Genomic DNA, 22,667 nt, shown 5'->3' on the forward strand with positions numbered 1-22,667 from the left:
GAGCCTTGTAAGTGGCCATTAGCCCTTCTCCATCTAACTCCTGTTGGTTTTCAGCTTAATACTCTGAGTAATAGCCTGACCTCTTTGTCTTCCCTAGTACTTCTGTGCCCTGGCCAAGTGGAATAGCTACAAGGATCCTACTCTTTATTAGAAGTCAAGGAAACCTACAAAAGAAATACGAGACATTCATCCTACTCTGGAAGTTCTTGTATATGTATGTATGTGTTCTTATGTGGGTGAAATGACAATTCAGGAAAGAGGAGGAAGGCCTTTTGGCCACCGGGTCTGTGCTCGAAATTTCCAAAGCAGCCCTAAAGGGGGTCTTCCCAAGGGAAGAAAGTGCCAGTCAGGTTGCAGCTGGGAATTGGTCCATTACTTTGAATCCCAATGTCTTGTTAGAACAACTCATTTTCTGTGTTCTTGCCTTTGGTATTACCTGAACATTCTGTAGATTCTTTTCTTTAGAGAGGAGAAAGGAGAGCTGGTTGATTCATATCAGTATTCTTCCCCTACTTGCTTTCTTCACAAAGTGAAGACTTGATGAGAAATCGACTGGTCAACAGTTATTTACAATTTTAAGCATCTTGGGTGTTAGGTCCAAAGCATCTAGGGGCTGGATGAGACAGTGACCATGTGCATGATTTCCGGTTCCCGACAGGCTTATATGAGTCTCTATATTCCTGGTGTTGGGAACCTTTGATTCTACAAGAGATAAGCACTCTTTTTATTTGTCTTTTTATCTCCATTTCTTCTCTTTACTTCACTCTGCCGTCCCGGGCTTGCAGTCTCATGCTTCCCGTTCATCTGGAATGTTTCTCGATGTCTTGCCCATGACCCTCTTTCCTTCTGCGCTTGCAGCTTTAGGACATGTGCATTTTTTCTTTCTTTTCTTTTTTTCTCCTGAGTCTTCCCTCTTTTTCTGGTTCATTGTCATCTCTGGCTAGTTACCATAGTTAGAAAATCACTCTGTGTTTCTTTATCTACGGACAGTTTTATTAAGCTTTCATTGTGCTGTGTGGCAGGGATAAAGATAAATGAGACCAAATTCTCACTCTTGAGTCAAACAGTAGTAAAAAAAAAAAAAAAAATCCGGAAAATAAAACAATAGAAGTTTTGAACATATGCACAAAGGAGGAAGCAATTTTTTTGCCTGGAGCATTAAGGGAACCTTCCCAGAGGAAGGAACTTTTAGCCTATTTGATTCAGGATCATCCCGATAGAGACACCAAGAAGCTAGTGTAACCCCACCCCGCAGCCCAAGCCAGATTCTAGAAGAGTCTATACCAATCAGTTATTGGCATAAGCAATTACTGGCACGCCCCCTCCCCGTTCATACTCTGCCTAACTCTGAAGATGGCAGGAGTAAGATGAAAAAGCTCAAACAGTGGACATCGAGGTTCTCTTTCTTGCATGGGATCTCAAGGCCTCACGGTCTTGCCTTCCCACAGGGCTCCCGTACCCTGTCCTGGCCCAGGCACATTGGATGGGACCCTTCTCTTGGCATCCTGTACCTTTGTGCTTCTCTGGCATAGAGAGTCCCCACGGCTGTCTATTTGGCCTGAAGGGGTTGTTGGTCAGGAAAAGTTTCTGAGGAGTCATTCCATTCTGCCCCTTTGGCTTATGATCTTCCTACCTGGGAAGACCTATAAAATGCAACCAACGCCTCGTTAATTTTAAATGAATCTCCCCATGTAACCACTCATCTCTGACGGCCACAATTAACCTCTACTCCATACTCCTCTCCTTTTGTATTTGGCTGGCTGACTCTTTACCCATCTGCCCTCTCTTAACGAGAACCCTGGGAGTGTTGCCGAAGGTTCAGTAAAACTCCAGGGGGGACTCTCCAGTTTACAGCCTCCTTCTTTTTCTACAGCTCCCCAGACCCCCTCCCCCTTTCATTCTGTGCCTACTACTTCCAGACCAGCCAATAATGCTTTAAACATGTCGAGTAATCAGACTTCCTGAGGCAGTCACTTTGACCTTGCCATTTCCTCCCCTACCTTCCTCCTCTTTCAGACTCACGTCTTCCGCTCTGTGATGGAATGGGCTTCAGCAATGAGGTATTTCCCACAGCAGGAAGGAGGAAATTCAAGAGTTGGTCTTCCCTTCACAGCTACCAGACTACTGTTTTGCTTGCTGCTGGGGCCTCTGGATTTCTTTGTCTTGCTGGAGTCCTGGGTCCAACTTCCTTTCCATGTAGTGAGTGGGGGAGAGTCTGGACATGTCACAAAGAGTGGAACATTCCCTGTGGCCTAAAGGAGCTGAGAACTGTAGACCTGCTTTGTCTATCTTGTATTCATTTGTACTTTGCCCATTGAAGGTGGCTAGGCCTTGTTCTTGGGGTCCATTCAGTCCGTAATTGTGGACCCCCAAGAGAAGATCTCATGATGCCAATGTCATTGTCTTCACCTCCCATGCCCCTCCTGGGGCTTAGCACACAGTCCAGGCTTCTGATGACTTATATGTGTGATTTATATCTTGGGGGATGGGAGGACCAAGCCTAGGACCCGACGCTGGGTGGGGGGACTTATTTCCCTGGGTGGAGAGAGACATCATAATTATGGTAAATGCAATAAGGTGTCTGGAGAAAAGCAATCATCTGAGTGCAGAAAGCCTGGGCTTCTGTGGACTCTGAGCAGTATCTTGGTTCCCTGAGAGGCTTAGTGGTCGTGCAATGATGATAAAGCCTTGGTTCTTAACTCTCTGTGTGCTGGAAAGGACTAGTAGGAGACAGACTTTCCCCAGGCACCTGGTGGCTCCATTAAATTAGATGCAAATCATCCATGATATATTATATGTTGGGATGGTCTTTTCAAACCAGCTAAGGAACTCTCTGCGTCAGTTGTCTGCTTTGCTTCTGTCTGGCTGTGCTTCTCCTCATCCTGCTCTCCGTGGATTTTCCTTGCTCATTTTCTCCCCAAAACTGTCTCCGTTCTTCCCCCATACTTTAGCTCCTTTTGACTCTCTCTCCCCCACCAGCCACTTGATCCTGCCCCGGGAACGAACAAGGGCTACGTTTGAATTTCAGACATACAGCAGATACACAATTTTACAAGTGTGCTCATGCAATTTTTAGGACATACTTATAATAAAAAAAAAAGTATTCCTTGTTTACTTGCATTTCAAGGGTAATTACACATTCTGTACCTTATCTAGCAACCCCATCAAAGGTCTAAAGCCAGTGATTGGTGTGCTGATGGCTGCCAGCTATTGGCTACCTCCTCCCCCTATTTCTATTCCTTAGATATTTTATTTTCTTCTCCTTCTTAGCCTCAGCACAGCCAACTGAGCCAACTGATCCTTAGCCCTGTTTCCCCCAGAGTCCCAAGTTTGGGTTTAGGGTGGTTAGCTCAGGTGCCAGGGCACAGGAGAGGCCTGCCCCCATGTGTTGACTGTCAACTGGTTAACCAGTCATCCATGTGCTGATGCTTTGGATGAACCACCTCATGACATGTCTACAGCAAGTCCTCCACACAGTTATTCCAACTCCATTTAACAGATAAGACTCAGCATTTAAGTTACTGGCTTGAAGACACGCTGGATTAGTAGCCTAGCTCCCATCTTGTTCTGAATTCCAGACTTTTCCACTCTGTGGGAACTCTTGAAGAAATCGTCTGCGAGGAAAAGTATAATCCGCACTCATTTCTCTCTTAACATGCCCTAGTAATCCTAAAATGGACGAATCCCCCAGTTCCCTGGGGGGCATTTCCAAAAATTAATACTGCTTGGGACTGCATCTGATAGGAGGGAAAGGACGCCGGTGTTTCTGTACTGAGGGTACCAGCTTTGATCAGGGAAAAATGGAGGTAAACATGTAAGCAAGCAGCTCTCTAGATCTGGGGGCAAGGCCCAGGAGTTTTCTGATCCATGCCTCCTGGGAATATGCTACCTGGCATGGGACCCCAGGAAGAAGGGGTTCCACCTCCCGGAAGAATTTTTTAAAAAGATTTTATGTATTTATTCACGAGAGACACACAGAGAGAGGCAGAGGATAGGCAGAGGGAGAAGCAGGCTCCCTATAGGAAGCCTGATGCAGGACTTGATCCCAGGACCCTGAGATCATGACCTGCCAAAGGCAGATCTCAACCACTGAGCCACCCAGGTGTCCCAGGCCGATTTTCTCTATAGGCAGTTCCTCCTTAGCCCAGCTCCCAGGAGACTTTGTCCTTCCTCCAGACTCCTTTTCTCTCTCCCACGCTTTTCATTCCCCAAACCCCCTTAACCTCAGCTAGCCTCTCTCCTGGTAGCGCCAGGGAAGTGTTCTCTCTGACGCCCGCTTATCTGAAGAGTGTTGTTTTAGCTTTAATGCTTGACAGCTCTCTCTGATACAAGAATTTAATACTATTTTAAATCGTCTATCTCTGGCAAGGTTAGGTCGTGTTGTTCTGTGACTTAAAATTGTATTAGCATTTTCCTCATTTGTGAAGTGCTATCTTTCCTGTAAGCCATAAATACCGAGCGGCAGATTTCAATGGATATGAATCTGCTTAAGAGAAAAAACGAGAAAGCAAAAAGGAGAGTGCTCAGTCTTTGTCCCTATCATGGTGCAAGTTTGTTTTTCTAATGGGGCATTTTCCAAGAGCTCTTACTGCTGTGACTTTATGGAATAAATGTGGTGGAAAAGGCACACTTCCATGCCGAATATCTTTTTGCTCTCTTCTGTTCCTCTGAGCTTTGCTTCTGAATACACAAAACCCGTATTTGTGACTGCCAAGAGGCCTTCTACTGAGGGAGAATGCATTGTAAATCACTCTTTCACAGCCAGTTAACAGGCAGTGTCTTTCTCACCGATAATTATGGTTTTGCTTTGAGTTGAGAAGGTTGTTTTTGGGGCAATAAATTGTGATGTCAGTTATCTTTCACTCTCTTGGCATGTGATTCCTCGGTCGGAAATTGGTGTTCTTAACAGTTGAACCTCTGAGGTCTCTGAGGGTTTAGCAGCTGAAAATCTTGGAGTCCTCTGCTTTGGAAAGAGAGGAGAAAGAGAGAGAGAAAAAAAGAGAGAGAGAGAGAGATTGAGATTCAGAGAAGGCCCTTTGTTTTCAACTTTGGTGATAGGAAATTTGAAAGTGGGGAAGGGACTTCCTTTTTTTTTTTTAAGATTTTATTTATTTATTTATCAGAGAGAGAGAGAGAGAGAGAGAGAGGCAGAGACAAAGGCAGAGGGAGAAGTAGGCTCCATCAGGGAGCCCGATGTGGGACTGGATCCCGGGTCTCCAGGATCACGCCCTGGGCCGAAGGCAGGCGCTAAACTGCTGAGCCACCCAGGGATCCCGTGGAACTTCTTCTTCTTAAGCAAAATTTATGTTAGAGGATTTTACCAAGGTTGTAAATGAATAAGAATGAAAGAAAATAGAATTAAAACGGAGTGCAACCAGGTCATGACCATCTGATCACTGACAGTGGCATGTTCTTTCTGTAAAGCCCTTTGTACGCTCACATGTCTTCTGAGCAGCACTCCTCACCCCGTACACATTTGGATCATCACTGTGTCATGCTGTCAAAGTTCATGAGTGAGAATATTCCAAGTAGAGTAAGAGAATCGGAGCTCTTCAGTCCATGGCACTCATTAGTGCAGAACTTCGTTCCCAGCATCACATTTAAATTTACCAAGTGGCAGGTTGTGATACGATTATTTGGACACTTAAAGATGCACTGTTTTGTCAGTCTTCTCTATTGATTGTCTTGGGAGATTGTTACCTTGGTCTCTTTGGGTAGTCACTTATTGGGAATTGTTTGCAACTTCCTCAAGAGAGAAAAGCCATTCTCCCAGATTTCAGGCAGTCCAGGGGAATTGGTAAAGCCTGCTGTGGCTGCAGCCCATAATTCGTCCATGTGCAAGGATGTTGGCTTCAGGTCTTATTTCACAGAAGGAAGAGGGATTATTGAAGACGTAAGGGCAAAGTCCTCGTTCAACAAACTGCTGAATTCAGGCTTGACCTATTTCTTTTCTTTTTTTTTTTTAAGTTTTTATTTAATTTCAGTTAGTTAAACATAGAGTGTAATGTTAGCTTCAGGTGTTCAATAGTGATTCAACACTTCTACACATCACCTGGTGCTCATCACAAGTGCATTCTTTGATCTCCATCACTTATGTAGCCCATCCCTCCACACCCCTTCTCACTCTGGTCACCATCACTTTGTTCTCTAGAGTTAAAAGAACCTGTTTCATGGTTTGCCTTTCTCTCTTTTTTGTTCCTTTGCTCATTTGTTTGACTTCTTAAATTCCACACATGTGTGAAATCATATGGTATTTGTCTATTTATGGCTGACTTATTTCACCTAGCATTGTACTCTTTGGATCTATCCATGTCATTGCCAATGGCAAGAGTTCATATGGCTGAGTAATATTCCATTTTTAACACATATATATATCACCTCTTCTTTATCCATTCATCAGTCGATAGACACTTGGGTTGTTTCCATAATTTGGCTAGTAGATAATGCTGCTATAAATATTGGGTGCATGTACCCATTTGAATTAATATTTTTGTATCCTTTGGGTTAATACCTAGTAGTGCAATTACTAGATCATAGGGCCATTCTGCTTTTAATATTTTGAGGTAGCTCCATGCAGTCTTCCACGGTGGCTGCACCAGTTTGCATTCCCACCTATTTCTGTTTTATGTGTGGATGGGGCATGGTAGAGCTGGAGCAGTTTGACTGGTGAGATTTCTGACTTTATGAAGCTCAGCATGGCAGCGTGGTGAAGAGGATGAGCTCTCAAATCAAGTCAATCCTGGTTTGAGTTCTGGCTCTGTGTTCCATTAGCTGTAACCACCTTGGGTAAGTTAGTCTACCTTTAGTTTCCTCATTTGTAAAATGGACATAATAATGCCAACAGTAATAGAGTTCTTTCTGCCTTCCAAATATTTCCAGAAGTTTGCTGCTTCTTGCCACTTCCTCTACTGCCACAATCACATTCCATCCGGATTATGACATTAGTCTCCTTACCCTCTTTCCCTGGTTTTATATATATATGACAGATTGAGTCTTTAAAAAGATGAGCTTGAAGCTCTCCCATGCTTTCCCAGTTTATTTCAAGTAAAGTCAAAGTCCTTGTCATGACTTAGAAGGCTCTCCTTGGATTGGCTTCTCATTACTTTTCTCTTCTCATCTTTAAACCTTTCCTTTTGATCCAGGTGTTCGAGTCACTTTGTTATCCTTAGAGCACAAGAAGTATGTCCCTGGCCCAGGGAACTGTACTTGCTTGGAATGTTCTTCCCACATATCCATCCCTAGGGCCATTTCCTGCTCCAGTGTCTCCTGATCAGTAAGGTCTTTGTTCTGCATTATATTTTTCCCATACTTTGCATTTTTCACCATCCTGTGCACTATTCACTTATTGTCTCTCTTCAACTCTGGAATGCAAGTTCCATGAGGGGAGGGTTTTTGTCTGTGTTGCTTGTTTCTGTGTCCTCTGTACCTGGAATGGTGCCTGGTTGATTTATAATTGATTAAATAAATAAATAAATAAATAAATAAATAGAATCTGCCTAATAGAGTTGTCAAAAATTAAATGATATTATACTTTTGAAATGCTGGGTACAGTGCCTTACACACGGTAAAAACACAATAAATGTTAGTTACTATTATTTATCCTGTGGAGTTTAGTAAGAGGAAAAATATTTATGAAAATGGGGATTTAAGTATAGCAAATTAGCAGAGCCAACCAGAGGGAGACTCTCACCCAAAAGTCTTTGTTGGAGATTGGATTATCTTTGTACTTCTTCCCTTTATGTTATTTCTTATTTTTAATTTTTATTTATTTATTTAAAATATTTTATTTTTTTATTCATGAGACACACAGAGAGAGAGGCAGAGACACAGACAATGTTGTGCCCAAGATTGTGAATCCGGGGAACCATCAAGGAGCCGACACCGATGCAAACACACAAGGGTTTATTTACAAACTCGAGCTTGGGTCCAAGGACACCCGACACAGGGGAGCAGGGACTTGGACCCCGAGGTGGGTTTCAGCTTAGTTTTAAGGGCTGGTCTAGGGGCCCTCCAGAAGGGCTGGAGCAATTCCTCCAGTTCTGTTTACATTCTGATATGGTGCTTTCGAGGGCATTGAGCTCTGTTCTTATTCTAATATGGGGCTTCCTGCCACTGGCTTGGGCTTTGTTCTCATTCTAATATGGGGCTTTCTAGGACATTAAACTGTAAGCTGTTTTCTTCCTGTAACTGAAGTGATGTAAATTTCAGCTCTTATTCACAGGAACCTGGGATGGCTGTACTTGTGCTAACACTGAACTTAAAGTGGAATGGCCTTAATTTTCTCGGCCTTCACAACAGAGGGAGAAACAGATTCCTTGTAGCGAGCCTGAAGGGAGACCGGGATCATACCCCGAGTCAAAGGCAGAAGCTCAACCGCTGAGCCACCCAGGCATCCCTGTCCTGTGTTTTAAGAATTATGGGATTAGTGCTCATCTTTTGTATCAGTGACATTGCTGTGTAACAAATGATCCCAAAACTTAGTGAACTTAAAACAACGATTTCTTTCTTTCTTTCTTTTTAAATTTCTTACAGTTCTGTTGGTCAGCCAGGCCATTCCGCTTCTCCTGATGTTAACTGGGGCCACTTGTGGTGCACCTGTTTGGGAGCTGGCTGGAGCTGGGACAGTCTAGAGGGTGGTTGTCTGGGTTTGTAATGCTGGCTGCCAGTTGGGAAGCCTTGGTTATCCTCCACATAACCTCTTACCAGGAGGCTTCTCATCATTCAGTAACTAGTCTAGCCTAAACTTCTTCACTTGGTAGCTGGCTTCCAAAGGAGCAAAAAAGAGGCAGCAAGGCTTCGTAAGGCCCAGGCCTATAATTCACAAAATGCCACTCTGCTTGCATTCTACTGGTCAAAGCAAATTGCAAGAGTCCTCTTGCTGTGAAGACTAGTGTGCACATGCGCATACGGAACTGAAAAGGTGGTTGACTGCCATCTTTATGGATGATCTACTGCACCCTTTAACTCATACCAAGTAATGGCTCGCTTTGAACTCCCTGTAAATCTTTACTGCTTATGGGGAAGCTGGACTTCTCGGCTCTGAAGTTGCAAGGCCAAGAGTCTCAGTACATGGCTTTGTACAAAATACCCTAACACCTGTGGTGAGGAGTATAGCTTTTCTCTTTGCTTTAAAAAGGAAATTGTTAATAATTATTGATTAGAAGCCAATTGCTTGGGAGCTCTAGGCTCTGTGGTTTTTTGTTTTTGTTTTTTTTTGTTTTTTTTGTTTTTTTAGATTTCACGAGTATTTATCAACTCCTCCTACATTTGAGATGCTGGCCAGGCTCTTTAACATATTATGTCACTTAATGCTCACAGCAAACCCAGTGGGGATTTTGGTGATTCAAATGGAAATTATTCACCCCATTTTTTGAATACAGGATGTCATTTACTCAGGGTTATGTGGCTAATAAGGGGCAGAGATGAGAGTCAACTTAAGCTTCTCATACCACACATTTTATGCATGTTTTGTGACACTGCTCAGCCTCTCTTTTACTGGGTAAAGAAAGTCACAATGGAATAAAGATGGGGAAAGAGAGTAATACTTATTTTGGCCTTAGTTGAAATGAGCCATCGTTCCATTCAATATGCAAAGAAAATAATTGGCCTGTACATGGACTTTGGAGGCAATGCTGTGTAGTATACATTGGGCAGGATTTTGTTTTGGAGTTTCTGGAAGTTGTGAATTGAGTCATAAGTCTTGATTCTCAGGTGAGTTTATCAGTTATAGTTAAGTCTAGCCTCACATTACAAAAAACCTCATATAACAGTGACTTAAATTGGACCTACACTTACTTCTCTCATGAAATGAACTCTGGAGGCAGGTATTATGTCAAGGGCCAGGTTTCTTCTATTTGTTCTTCCACATGTGCTTCTATTCACCGCCTGCAGTTGAAGGGTCCAAGTCATTTGTATTTATTAGGAAGGGCAGAGGGAGAAGGAAGGGAACATTCTTTCATTTTAGATAATTTCCAAAAGTTGCACATGACATTTCTGCTTATATCCTATTGGGCAGACACAGTCACAGGCCATATCTAGTAACAGGCTGGGCCGTAGCCAGTTAAAAATTGGGGTTTCTGCACCTTAGGAGATTAGTTGTTTTGATACAGCAGACGTGGTTTGTAGAGGGGGAGTTTAATCAACACGTGAAGTAAGAATACAAGTTTATGGAGTTATTGACAGTTAAAGTTGAATAAGAAAGGTATTTTTTCCTTAGGTGTGTCTTTTCTCTAATAAAAAGCTACTCCCATGTTGTCTTTTAAACATAGCATTTGGTATTGTTTTGGGGTGTTTAAATTTAGGTGCTTCAACAAAGGGCTCCATTTTGTGAAATAGGAAAAGTCTGCTTATCACCATTTCAGATAAACCACGTCAGTGGCATAAGCCATCCTGTTTAGGCCACATAGCCAAGTGTGAAACGCTGATACTAACTACTGACAGCTAACTTTCACCCAGCCATGGAGAGGGAGGAAACAATACATCTATCTAGTACAGATTTTTCAACCTAAACCTAGGAAATGAAAATTATAAATGTATAATGATAGACTTTATGATCACTTACTTGCAAAGCTAGCAGTACTTGAATGAAGAGTACATTTCTTTGCTAGTTACTGTGGGGGTCAAGACATAAGGATGCATAGGTTAGATATATTAAGTGAATTTGTTAAAAAAAATGGGGATCCCTGGGTGGCGCAGTGGTTTAGCGCCTGCCTTTGGCCCAGGGCGCGATCCTGGAGACCCGGGATCGAATCCCACGTCGGGCTCCCAGTGCATGGAGCCTGCTTCTCCCTCTGCCTATGTCTCTGCCTCTCTCTCTCTCTCTCTGTGTGTGTGACTATCATAAATTTTTTAAAAAATGGTTGTTAAAAAAATTTGTTAAAAAAATGAATTTGTTCAATATCTGTTATACGTTTGGCTTCCATATGTCTGCCATAAGCATTGAGGGGATATTCAAAAGTGTAAGACACATTCCTGGTTTTCTGTGCATTAATAATACAAGTGAGACAAGATTAAAGTTTAGCTGGATTTTGAAGTAGGAGTGGGATTTGGCCAGAGAAGAGGAAGGTAGGAAGGATGTGGTAGGTGGAGCTTTGGAGTTTATCAGCACATTCACACCTGTGGTCCATGAAGGAGACCAACAGCCGAGCTGGAGCAGAAGGAAGCATGGTGGATAAGGTTGGCAGGGTAGGATCATGTGGAAGACCTCCAAGGCTATTAATACCAGTTGGTGCTTTGCTCTATCAGCAATGAGGATCAATGGGCTATTTCAGATCATGTAAATAATGAGAAAAGTATAAGGATGAAGAATAATATAAGCCTTGGGGATGGATCATCCTCCTGTTCCCACCTTTGAAAGAGAACGCACAAGGAAACAGAAGGACAGCAGCAGGGAGAACAAACTGAGGAGGGCAGAGTACCATAGAAATTCTCATGATAGATGGCTGGCGGGTTGTGTGTGTGTGTGTGTGTGTGTGTGTGTGTGTGTGTAGATAACGACCATCCCTATGGTCGTTAAAAAATTGTGAAATGTTTCAGAAAGTTAAAGGTGAGAGAGAAATGAGAAAAGGTATTACTGAACATGGCCAAGGATGACTGCTGACATTTGAGGGCTCAGGGGTTCAGGGGTGCCACTGTGTGTGGACCAGGCAGCTGGAGGGTGAGGAAGACATGATGCTTAGGAAAGGCAATGGAGGTTACTGGAGCCAAAGGTTGGCCAAGAAGGAGGAAGGAGATGAGGTTCAGAGGGAACTCCCTCCACATGCACAGTTTGAGATGGAGGGAGTGGCATGTTTCAAGCCAGAAAGGCAGTGGCGAAAAGTCCAGGGCAAGGATGTGGAGATGGGGAGGTCAGGGGTGTCAAGTCTCTTGGGTGTTAGGGCCAGCTATCCTTAGAGAGGAGGCCATCCTCTGTGCTTCTGGGGCATCCTCTGTGCTTAGGGCACAAGCAAGCCCAGGTGGTAAACTGCGAAGCAGGCTGGAGCTGGAAGCAAGGGCGAGGTTTGCAGGGAGCTTTGGAACCCCCCTGGGGAATGTGTGAGGGCAGGGGAGGCATCCAGGGATGGGAAAGCAGAAGCGAGGTTGCTGTTGAACATGTGTTCCGGATAGGGGGGAGTGCTGTGTGCGTGACTATGAAGCACACAGGCCGTCGTGATGGCCTCCACCAGGGGCTTCCTGGACTCTGCAAGATGCTGAAGGACTCAGAGAGGACTCTGGGGGTTAGGGGTGGAAGTTCCCAGCTCTGTCCGCCCGCATCCCATAATGCATAGTCAGGTGTCATCTTGTAAATGTGTGTAGGTGATCCTTTTATCTCACAGAAGCAGATGGTGGAAGCAGGGTCCCCTTCGGCCACCGGACTGTTGGATTCTCTGGCACTCGGTAAGTACTAAGGAAGTCCTAAAGTACTAAATGGGGAGCAAGGGTTGGTGATAAACAGCTTGCTCCGACTTTGACAGTCTGTCTCACAATCTCTTTGCCTGGGGGGTAGCTAGAGCCCTTTGGTTCTTTCTCTTCATTCTATTTGAGGCCTTGACCCTCTGCACTTCGTGGGCAGTTTTACGTGGTCAAAGTGTTATTGGCTTCAGGCGAAAGCAAAGCTCAGCGATAAGGGAGGTGCCTTTAAAAGCAGTGTGGCTGTTAGTGCTGCTGTGTCCCTGACCAGACCTGTGGAGTTTACAGGTGGCCTAGTAGCATGGGTGCAGAATCCGGGTACCGTGGCTTTTGGTGGACTGTGGGGAGCACACATGCAACAGACAGAGGGGAGAAGACAATAGAAGCTGGAGCCTCCAGGTGAGTGCAGACACCTGCCCTCACCTCCTGCCCCTTCCCGCCCTCATTCAGCTGTGCTCTTACCAGGAGAGAATCAAACAGAACATGTTTGTTTCTCAGGTCCTCATTAAATAGTTACTCACTGGGCCACGCAGAGTGATCCAGCTGCAGGCAGGTGAGTCAGAGTTCACGGCTGGCTCAATGGGAACCCTCTGTCCTGGAAACCGGCGTCTGTGCTAAGCTTGACAGAAGTCCTCCTAAAACTGAGGGTAGGATGGCAGCCTGGCCCCATCTCTTCATCTCCAGGCTTGGAGCAGGAGCTTTGCTTATTTGGGTTTCCGTAGAAGCCAGGGAGTACCAAATTGGAAGAAAGTGCTAGAAGGAAGGCTGTGAATCTCAAGTGAGTGGTCATGATTCCATGGGGATCTTTGGGAGGAGGGACACCAGCACTTCACTGGAGACTTGATCCTTGAGATGTGGAATTACCCTATGCTGAGGGTTGTCGGACTCTCACGTTCCCTAGAAGCATGAAACTCTCCAGTGTCCACAACGTGTTCAATTCACACTGTCTGCAGGAATCCAGAATTAGTTTATTCTGTGCAGCTAGTGCGTGAGGGTGTTAGAAGCCTGAGCCATGAGGTTAGGAGAATGGGATTTTTTTTCCTTAACCTTTTCTTAACCCCTGCATTAGGTCCTCTGAGAACTCCAGGTTGGTCCCACAAATAATAGCCTTGAACCATGTTGGAAAAGAGCTTTTTTTTTTTTTTTTTTTGGCTGTTTCCCGGGAAGCCACAGGTCGAGATAAACAGTGCCGTCAAAGATAAGACACAAGGTTAGGGGTTAGTGTTACCCAAGGCTTGGCCTCCATCTGCTGGGTGACCTTGAATAAATCCCCTTCCCTCTTACCCTGCAGTTGGAATGTGGGCTGATAATACAGTCTGGCTGCCAGCTGGCAGAGCTCAGGGAGGTGTGGGGAGGCTCACGCAGGTCACTGCTATAAAGGGCGTCGGGCTCCTTGCACAGAAAAACATAAAACACCACATCCAGTGATCCATACAGGGTTGTGCCCAGGGGTGACCAAGTCAGAGGCCCAGAGACTTCCAGCTTCCCCACACCCACAGATTCTGTGACGCTTGCTCCAGAATCACACAGGCTCTGGGCTGTGTGTCGGTGGACATTTAATTTGATTTATCTGGGTCGGGCTTAGGCTGGATGCAGTCAACTAGCCAACAGATCCATGATTGTTTCTGGAGAGAAGTGGCTCAAAGGCAGTTCTCTCACCACATAATTACCCTCAGTTGTAGGAAGAGCGAAGCCTGGATTTGAATAGGGTATTTGAGCCTCTGCAGGGCTTTCCTTCTGCTCACTTTCTCCCCAAACTTGAGGGAGGCTCCTGCTGCACAGCTCCTCGGATCTCGGGAGGCTTTCTTTTTGACTTTGGCTAGGAGAGGCAGGTGATGAAGAAATGCAAAGTTCTCTACTTTTGTTGGAGTTGCGGTCTATGTTTCATCACCTTCGGGTTCGTCTGTTCTTCGGTTTTGTGTCTCTCGTGTACATATTCTTTTCTTAACATCCGATGCCTCAGGTCTCGTCAACTGCTACAGGTAGTGTTCAATGCTGACCCAGAAAAATGTGAGGTGAAATAACTCTTGCTGCCCTGAGACCATCTCTCACCTGCCCAAGAAGAGCTATATGGGAGCAGGTGGCTGGGAGACTGTCTTCTGGGTAGATGAGAAGGCTCCTTTTCATAGTCCTTTCTATGATCAGCATTACCCGGGGAGGGTGGGGGTTGCAGACGATTCCAAAGGCAACCCACTGTCTTCCTCTTCTGAACAATGGTGGCCAGTTATTTTTCCCAAGAGAATCCTGTGCATTGTCTCTTCTTTCCCGTAGCTCTGACGCTGAGGCTCTGTGGGTTTCATTATGTCCACACTACTGAAAACATTGTGAACAACTCCCTGTCCTGATCCACTGTCCTTTGTTCATGATGCAGGGACCACTTCCAGTGGTGAGTTAGCCACTTGACGTGACTTTTTGGGTCACAGGGAGATGGCACGTTCTGTTTCTCTTTCCCTTTGACATTTCTTCCCCTTTGAGCTTCTCCAAGCCTTTTCATTCTTTTGGCCACAGTAACATCTGGAAAGAAGGAACCTATAATCATGGCTTTTGTTTCTCCCCCCTCAATTCCATTCATTATTTAATTCCACCCTGGCTTTTGTCCCATTGCTTGCCTCAAACTGCTCTGGCAAAGGTCAGTGACAACCTCCTTGCCAGTTTAGTGACTTGCTTGGCGGGGGGAGGGTAGCCCATGAATTTTGATGGGGCAAATACACAAGTGTACCAGAAATTTAGTGTTTCCTTCCATTATGAATGTAGGTAGTCAACCACAGTATCAGTGTTTGTTGTAATTAGATATCCCCATAGATATTTTAATACCACATTATGGTTACTGCAGACATCATGAAGTGTTGGTGTCTTTCATCCCTCCTGGGAAATTGCAATGGTTTACAGACCACCTTCTAGATCTTACTGCTTAATGCATTAATAGAGAAGTACAGATATTACTATATGGTGATGTTTTAATATTTTGATAACTGTATTTCAATATAAGCAGTTTTATTTGTAATCATGTGGATTGCATTTTAGATATGTAATGGCATTATTTTGAGATGGGGCCCATGGGTTTCACCAGACTGCCACAGAGGTCCATGGTGCAGAAAAGGAGCAAAGAACCCAGTTTTAATCATTAGGCAATCTGATTTCCCTAGAGCGTTTCTCTCATGATGAGGAGAGCGTCCTACCTTTGGTTGCAAGATGGTACTCTTTCTGGTTCTTAGTTTTTCTTTACTTGATGTCTTACACTTGAGACTTCTTCAGGATTTATCCTCCTTCCTCCCCCCACCTTTTCCTCCTTTCCTTCCTCCCGCTCCTTCCTTTCTTCTACAAATATTATTATTTTTTATTGTTTTTAAAAATTTCCTTAAGCAACCTCTATGTTCAATGTGGGGCTTGAACTCACGACTCCGAAATCAAGAGTTGCATGTTCTGGGACGCCTGGGTGGCTCAGTGGTTGAGCGTCTGCCTTTGGCTCAGGTTGTGATCCTGGGGTCCTGGGATTGGGTCCTGCATCAGGCTCCCTGCAGGAAGTCTGCTTCTCCCTCTGCCTAGGTCTCTGCCTCTCTCCCTGTGACTCTCATGAATAAGTAAATAAAAAATCTTAAAAAAAAAAAAAAGTTGCATGTTTTACTGATGAGCCAGCGCACTCCTCACAATTATTATTGAGTGCCTACTCTTAAGTGGCTGATAGGGCTGTGAGGGCTACAGACAAGGGAGAAGGTCATTACCATACAGTCTAGTAGGCGCTGCAGGATACTTAGGGGCATCTAGAAGAAAAGCCTAAACCAGCCTTTGGAGCCAGGAAAGACTTTTCACTGGAGGCACCCTTAAGCCAAGTCCTAGAAGATTAGCTGGATTTAGCTTTGCTCAGTGGTGGGGATGGAGTGCTGGCTGCAAAGGACTGGTCAGATGATTAGGTTGAGGCTGGAGAGATAAGTGGCCAGACTGTGGGATGCATTTCAAACCATACTGAGGGGTTTTAAGAGAATTGCATTTTAGAAAGATTGCTCTGGTTTGGAATGAAGAATGGATTGGAGGGGGCAGCCAGAGGTAGAGGCAAGAAGCTGAGAAGTGCTAACCTTTGTTTTTCTTTCTTTCTTTTTTTAAATATTTTATTTATTTATTCATGAGAGACACACAGAGAGGCAGAGACATAGGCAGATGGAGAAGCAGGCTCCTCACAGGGGAGCCCAATGTGGGACTCAATCCCAGAACTCCAGGATGATGCCCTGAGCTGAAGGCAGATGCTCAACTGCTGAGCCACCCAGGCATCCCTGTTCCTTTTAAAATTTCTTTATTTATTTTTAAAAATATAATCTTTACTCCCCAGGTGGGGCTCGAACTCATGATCCTGAGATCCAGAGTCTCATGCTATACTGACTCAGGCATGCTCTTTCTTGAATGCATTGCATGTGCCTGTCCCAGGCTCTGCTTTTCTTCTGCTTGAGAACCTCCCAGGCAACATCCTCTCTTGGAAGTTCCTTGACTTCCTCTCCATAATCTTAGAGGACATTTAGAATGATTTTTTATGCATTTAAAAAAATCTCTTCTTTGTGTTACTTGAAGACAAGGAATAGGCCTTGTTTATCTTGATGTCTCTAGCTCTTGGCATATTCCTAGGCCCATTGTGGCTTTCTAAATTGAGCCAAATTAAAGGAGAGGAAGTATAAAATGGTATAGAATCTGTCCACAGTCACATAGTGAGGGGAGCCTACAAAGCCCCTCAGAACTGTCCATAGAATCATGAAATCTCAGGGGGAGAAACTCATCTGCCTGCCCTTCTGCTTTTTAAATATAATCACTTTATTTTTGTGTAGGAGAAATCTCCTGGGCTGATACCTCCCCCGCCACCTCCAGCCTATCAGTAGGTATTGCCAGAATTCAGAGGTGTTTTAACGGGACTTAAAAATTTTTACTTTTAGTAATATGGATCTAATGAGCTTTTGTTTTTAGAGTGAAAGAGAGATTTTTTTTCCCCCTGTGGAGAGTACCTGAAGTTAAAAAAGAGGTTTCAGTAACATAAAAAAAGTAAAAAAAGTTAAAGTGGACTGAATCTCAGTCAAGAGAAATTGTCAGTTGAAAGCCAGAAAGTCTGAAAACCTGACCCCATGGTGAAATGTCTGTGTGTGGCACGCCATCTTGGGGGTAAGGGTGGGATCCAATGGTAGCCCCAACTGTGGAGATTTCATCATGCATATGGATAATTGCCCCTCAAATACCTCCCACCTTGGATTTCAGGTTCAAGAGGAAAAACAGGGCACAGACTACACACACACACACACACACACACACACACACACGTGTGTGTATATATACACACACATGCATTCCTGTTGGTGCTATTTCCTAGCTTTTCCCCATGATCAAAATGGAAAAAATGTTAATGGTTCAGGCTCATTGCTTTTTATGCAGGCAGCAGCCAGACACCAGAGAACCCTGGGAATTGGAAAGAAGGCCATAAAGCCTGCAGGTGACTCCTTAAACTTTCTGTGTCGCAGGTCAAGTGGAGAAAGGGCTGCTTGCTGGCTCATAGGGATGAACATGTGATGGGCTCTTGTTCCCTGGCAGGGAGAATGTTGGTCAGTATGAGAACCAGGCTTTTTTTTTAGGCCTTCTAAAAGCAGGACTCCATAGTGATGGAGGTGGGGGGAGTTTACCACTGAAGAGACAAACAAAACACGAACTTCTCTGAGGGCTCTAAAAATAAGACAGTTACTTGCCACAGCAGGTGAGGGAACCCCAGTCTACATGTGACAAATGCTTCAATATGTTTTCTTGGAAGCCTCAGGCAAAATCTCACCTTAGCCAGATTTTGGCAGGGTAAGTTCCCTTATTTCCTGTCAGGACTGATCCTCGGTGTTGAAAATTTCATGAGGTAAGTTGTTGAGCTCTGTGGATTAAAAAAATTGGGAGGCCCAATTTCTGAGGTAGGTAGAAAGGAAGGGATAAAAGTTGTACTTTAAGAAAATCTTGGGATCAGAGTGGGCACCTACATGGTGTAATGTTTGTGTCTCCCCAAAGTGCATGTTAAAGCCCTACTTGCTTTGTGATGATATTTGGATAGTATCTGGGGCTTTGGGGATAAAATCAGGTCATGAGGGTGGAGTCCTCTTAAGTGGGATTAGTGTACTTCGAAGGAGAGAGCCCTTGCATGTCTTCCACCACATGACACAAAGAAAAGTCAGTGATCTACAACCTCAGAGAGAGTTCCCCCCGGAACCCGACCATGCCAGCATTCTGATCTTAGACTTCTAGCTTCTAGAACTGTGAGAAGTAAATTTCTGTTGTTTATAAGTGACCCAGTCTATGGGACTTTGTTATAGCAGCCCAAACAGACTAAGACGGCACTATGGTTCTTGCCTTTGATCCCTGCAAATGTTGAAAACCCAGCTTTTCAAAGATATGACTTCACTGAAAGGAATGTAGCACTATCTAATGGTGAAGCTATGAGCTAGCTATGCTGTTTGAACGACTGGATAGATGCTGAGCTAGTTGTTCAAGCTGATATAGATAGATGTTTAGCGTGGTATGATTTCTTCCAATTTAAAATATTCTTTTAAAAAAGATTTTATTTATTTATTTGAGAGAAAGAACATGAGAGAGAGAGAGAGAGAGAGAGCATGAGCCAGGGGAAAGGGCAGAGGGAGAAGGAAAAGCAGACTCCCCGTGGAACAGGGAAGGGAGCCTGACATAGGTCTCGGTGCCAGGACCCCAGGATCATAATCTGATTGAAGGCAGATGTTAACTGACCGAGCCACCTGGGTGCCCCCCAATTTAAAATATTCTGTAACACCTCTGAATTTGTTGTGGCATCTTGGGGTGCCTGCACAGTGTGGAATTCAGTGTTAGAACGGGTATGGCAAACCAGAGGCACCGTTGTCAAAAACTAGAGAAAGTCAATGCCAATGAGAACAAAATCTCCAAAGCCTGTCCATATCTGCCAATTTCATAAAACAGAGGCTCTTGAAGACAGGGAGCTATAGAACTAATAATAAACCTAATAATATAATATTAGGGCCTCAGGAAGCAGCTTAGCATACTAGCCACAGGTACTTATTTTGATTTAAATTCCTTAATTCAGTTGGTTAAGCATCTGACTCTTGATCTCAGCTCAGGTCTTGATCTCAGGGTTGTGAGTTCAAGCCCTGCACTGGGCTCCATGCAGGGCATGGAGTCTACTTTTTTAAAAAAATTATTTTTTTATTTTTTTACTTTTAAAAGATTTTATTTATTTATTCATGAGACACACACACACAGAGAGAGAGAGAGAGAGAGAGAGAGGCAGAGACACAGGCAGAGGGAGAAGCAGGCTCCATGCAGGGAGCCTGACGTGGGACTCAATCCTGGGTCTCCAGGATCAGGCCCTGGGCCAAAGCTGGCGCCAAACTGCTGAACCACCTGGGCTGCCCCTAAAAAAAAAAAAATTAAAAAAAAATTGATCAAGATGAAATAAGACTAAAAAATTCAATTCCTCAGTCACACTTAGTTACATCTCAAGTTTGCATAGCCACAGTATGGTTAGACATTTCCATAATTATAGAAAGTTCTGTTGGACAGCTATGATCTGATCTAAAGCAGGGGTCAGCAGACTACATGCCATGGGCCAAGTCCCGCCTGCTGCCTGTTTTTGCACCACCCATGAACTGAGAATGGTTTCCACGTTTTAAAATGATTGAAAAAAATTGTGGGAATTAATTTTCTTTCTTGTTCTCTAAGGACCTATGAATATCCTTGGTTTTGCCCCTTGGCCCATAAAGCCTAAAATATGTACTATCTAGACCCTTCTAGAATATGTTTACCATCCTTTGGTCTAGAACATCTTATAGCTACATTTGAGGAAACTGAGGCAGTGTGGGAGATGACAGCCCAAAAGCACAGTCTCAGCTCTGGCTTTGTGTAACCTTTCCTCCCCAGGGTCCCAGCCTTTGGCTTCTGAGAGCCACTGTTGCCACTCGCCCAGCAGATAAAAACAATAGGTTTCTTTTACCGCATCACGAACTAAGAAGGTCCCTTCAAGGCCTTGATCATCATTCACGTATGAGCCTGTCACAGGGAAGATCAGGAAAATCATCTGCCCAAGCCACATGTTTACAGAGGGCTTCAAATATAGAAATTGGGATTCTCTTCAAATGAGGTTACAAACACAGAAATATCCAGATGGAATAAATGGTGATTGTCATCATATGACTTAAAACTCGTGTTTTTTTGCCAGACCAAACTGCCTGGGATGACCTATGAACGAATATTTTAAAAATCCTTTCATTATCTTATGATTAGTGCCAGTTGTATTACTTTATATTGGTGTTATAAGTTAAACGTATTAATTTGTCAAAGTAAACAAAGTACACTGCATTTTTAACCACCCTGTTGGTCATTTCTTCATATTTATTTTTGTTTTAAAAATATACCAAAATCGGGGCAACTGGGTGGCTCCGTTGGTTGAGCGTCTGACTGTTGATTTTGGCTCAGGTCGCGATCTTGGGGGTTGTGGACTGAGCCCCATGTTGGGCTCTGTGCTCAGCAGGGAGTCTGCTGGAGATTCTCTGTCTCTCTTCTTGCTCTCTCTATTAAATAAAAAAATCTTTAAAAATACATACATATACTAAAATCCAAAAGAAATAGGAGTGGCTTGAGTGACCTTGAGGATGAACTGCTTTAAGTGATGATGTACTTGAACACCTAGTTTATATCCCCTGCAGAATAGTTAGGTTCCAGGAAAGAGCTGCAGTACAACCTCTGTTGATCCTTGTTATTCACAAATCTGTATTTGTGAATTTGCCTACTGGCTAAAATTTATTTATAACCCCCAAATCAATAATTAGAGTGCTTTCATAGTCATTTGTGTACATGCAGAGTGGTGAAAAATTTGAGTCACCTAACCTGCACATTTCCAGCTGAGGGTGAGCAACACCATGCCCCGCCTTCTGGTTTCAGCTCTCAGACTCTGAGTGTCTTTTTCGTGGTGCCACATTTCCCACATTTTTGCGTGCTTTTTCTTCATGATTTCACTGTTTAAAATGGTCTCAAGTGTAATGCTGGAGCACTGTTTAGTCTACATAGTGTAAGAAGGCTGCAATGTGTCTTTTTTTTTTCTTTAAGATTTATTCATTTCTTTCAGAGAGAGAGTGAGAGAGCGCACGTGAGCCAGCCAGCAGGAGGGGCAGAGGGAGAGGGAGAGAGAATTTCAAGCAGACTCCATACTGAGCCGCACATGGGGCTCAATCTCATGACCCTGAGAATCCCACCTGAGCTGAAACCAAGAGTTGGACGCTCAACCAACTGTGCAACCCAAGTGTCCCCATGATGTATCTTAAATACGTGTGTTAGAGAATTTTCATTCAGGCATGAATTATAGTGCTATTAACATGAACTCAGTATTTGTAAATCAACAATATATGTATTAATATATCTTTAAACAGAAACATACATAAGAGAAAGTTATGTGTTGATGGGTTGATGGAAATGTTTTGGTCAGAGCATTGCAGGAACCTCAGGAGCAGTGGTTCTGTACTTAATGGCTTTAGTGTTCCTTACAGTTTTATAGAACAGAACTACCTTAAAAAAAAAAAGAACATAACTACCTTGAATAATAAGTATCAACTGTCTTTGTAATACATGGGATCTTCTGAACTTCTTGGGGTGCCTCTTCCTGGGCAGTGTACTTGGAGCTAGACTTAGGGTTCATACTGTAATTGAATCGGGGGTGGTTTAATAGTCTAGTAATGCATGTTCAGACTACCTTCCTCACAGAGATGGCTGGAACTCCCTTCTCTAAATGACAGGGATGCCTGGCCATCTTATATTTGGGAACACTTATCTTAGGGCTGAGCCCTCACAATTTGCTGTATTATCTCATGGGAGTTGCTTGTTCTCTACGTGTCCCAGCCAGGTAGTAAAATGAGATGACTTGGGCTCACTTGAGTCACGAGCAGGTCGGCTGGAAGAATATGTTGACCACGAAGATCCCTTTGGTCATGTTACAGCCACATAGGTTTAGACTTTTCCCTGGACTCTATTTTGCACCTGGAAATGACAGTGTGCTCCAGACAGGAGTGGATTCATCAAATCTGGGGCAGGTTAATTGATGTGAATGCTTAGTAAGAATTTCTTGGTTCTCGGGGAAGCGAGGATTATAAGAAAAATATCCAAAGGGAAGGAGATAATAAGGCTGTCTGTCTATTGAAGTGCTCAGGATTTCTTGTTTGGAATTCAACAGGTAGATGTCTAATGGGACCATCACTGTGTTGGAAGCCTGATGGGCTCAGACTGATGATGTGTGCTAGGGA

General features: G+C 43.9%; 1 long non-coding RNA gene across 2 annotated transcripts in view; it reads left to right on the top strand.

The window, feature by feature from the left end:
- The first annotated feature begins 12,428 nt into the window (after positions 1-12,428).
- Positions 12,429-22,667, top strand: part of LOC144306485 (uncharacterized) — a 43,593-nt gene continuing 33,354 nt past the window's right edge. For both annotated transcript variants that reach the window (XR_013373568.1, XR_013373569.1), the window contains exon 1: positions 12,429-12,786. This is a non-coding gene — a long non-coding RNA (uncharacterized LOC144306485). The remainder of the gene's footprint in view (positions 12,787-22,667) is intronic.

The sequence above is a fragment of the Canis aureus genome, chromosome 37 (genome assembly GCF_053574225.1).
Source record: "Canis aureus isolate CA01 chromosome 37, VMU_Caureus_v.1.0, whole genome shotgun sequence".
Taxonomy (NCBI): Eukaryota; Metazoa; Chordata; class Mammalia; order Carnivora; family Canidae; genus Canis; species Canis aureus.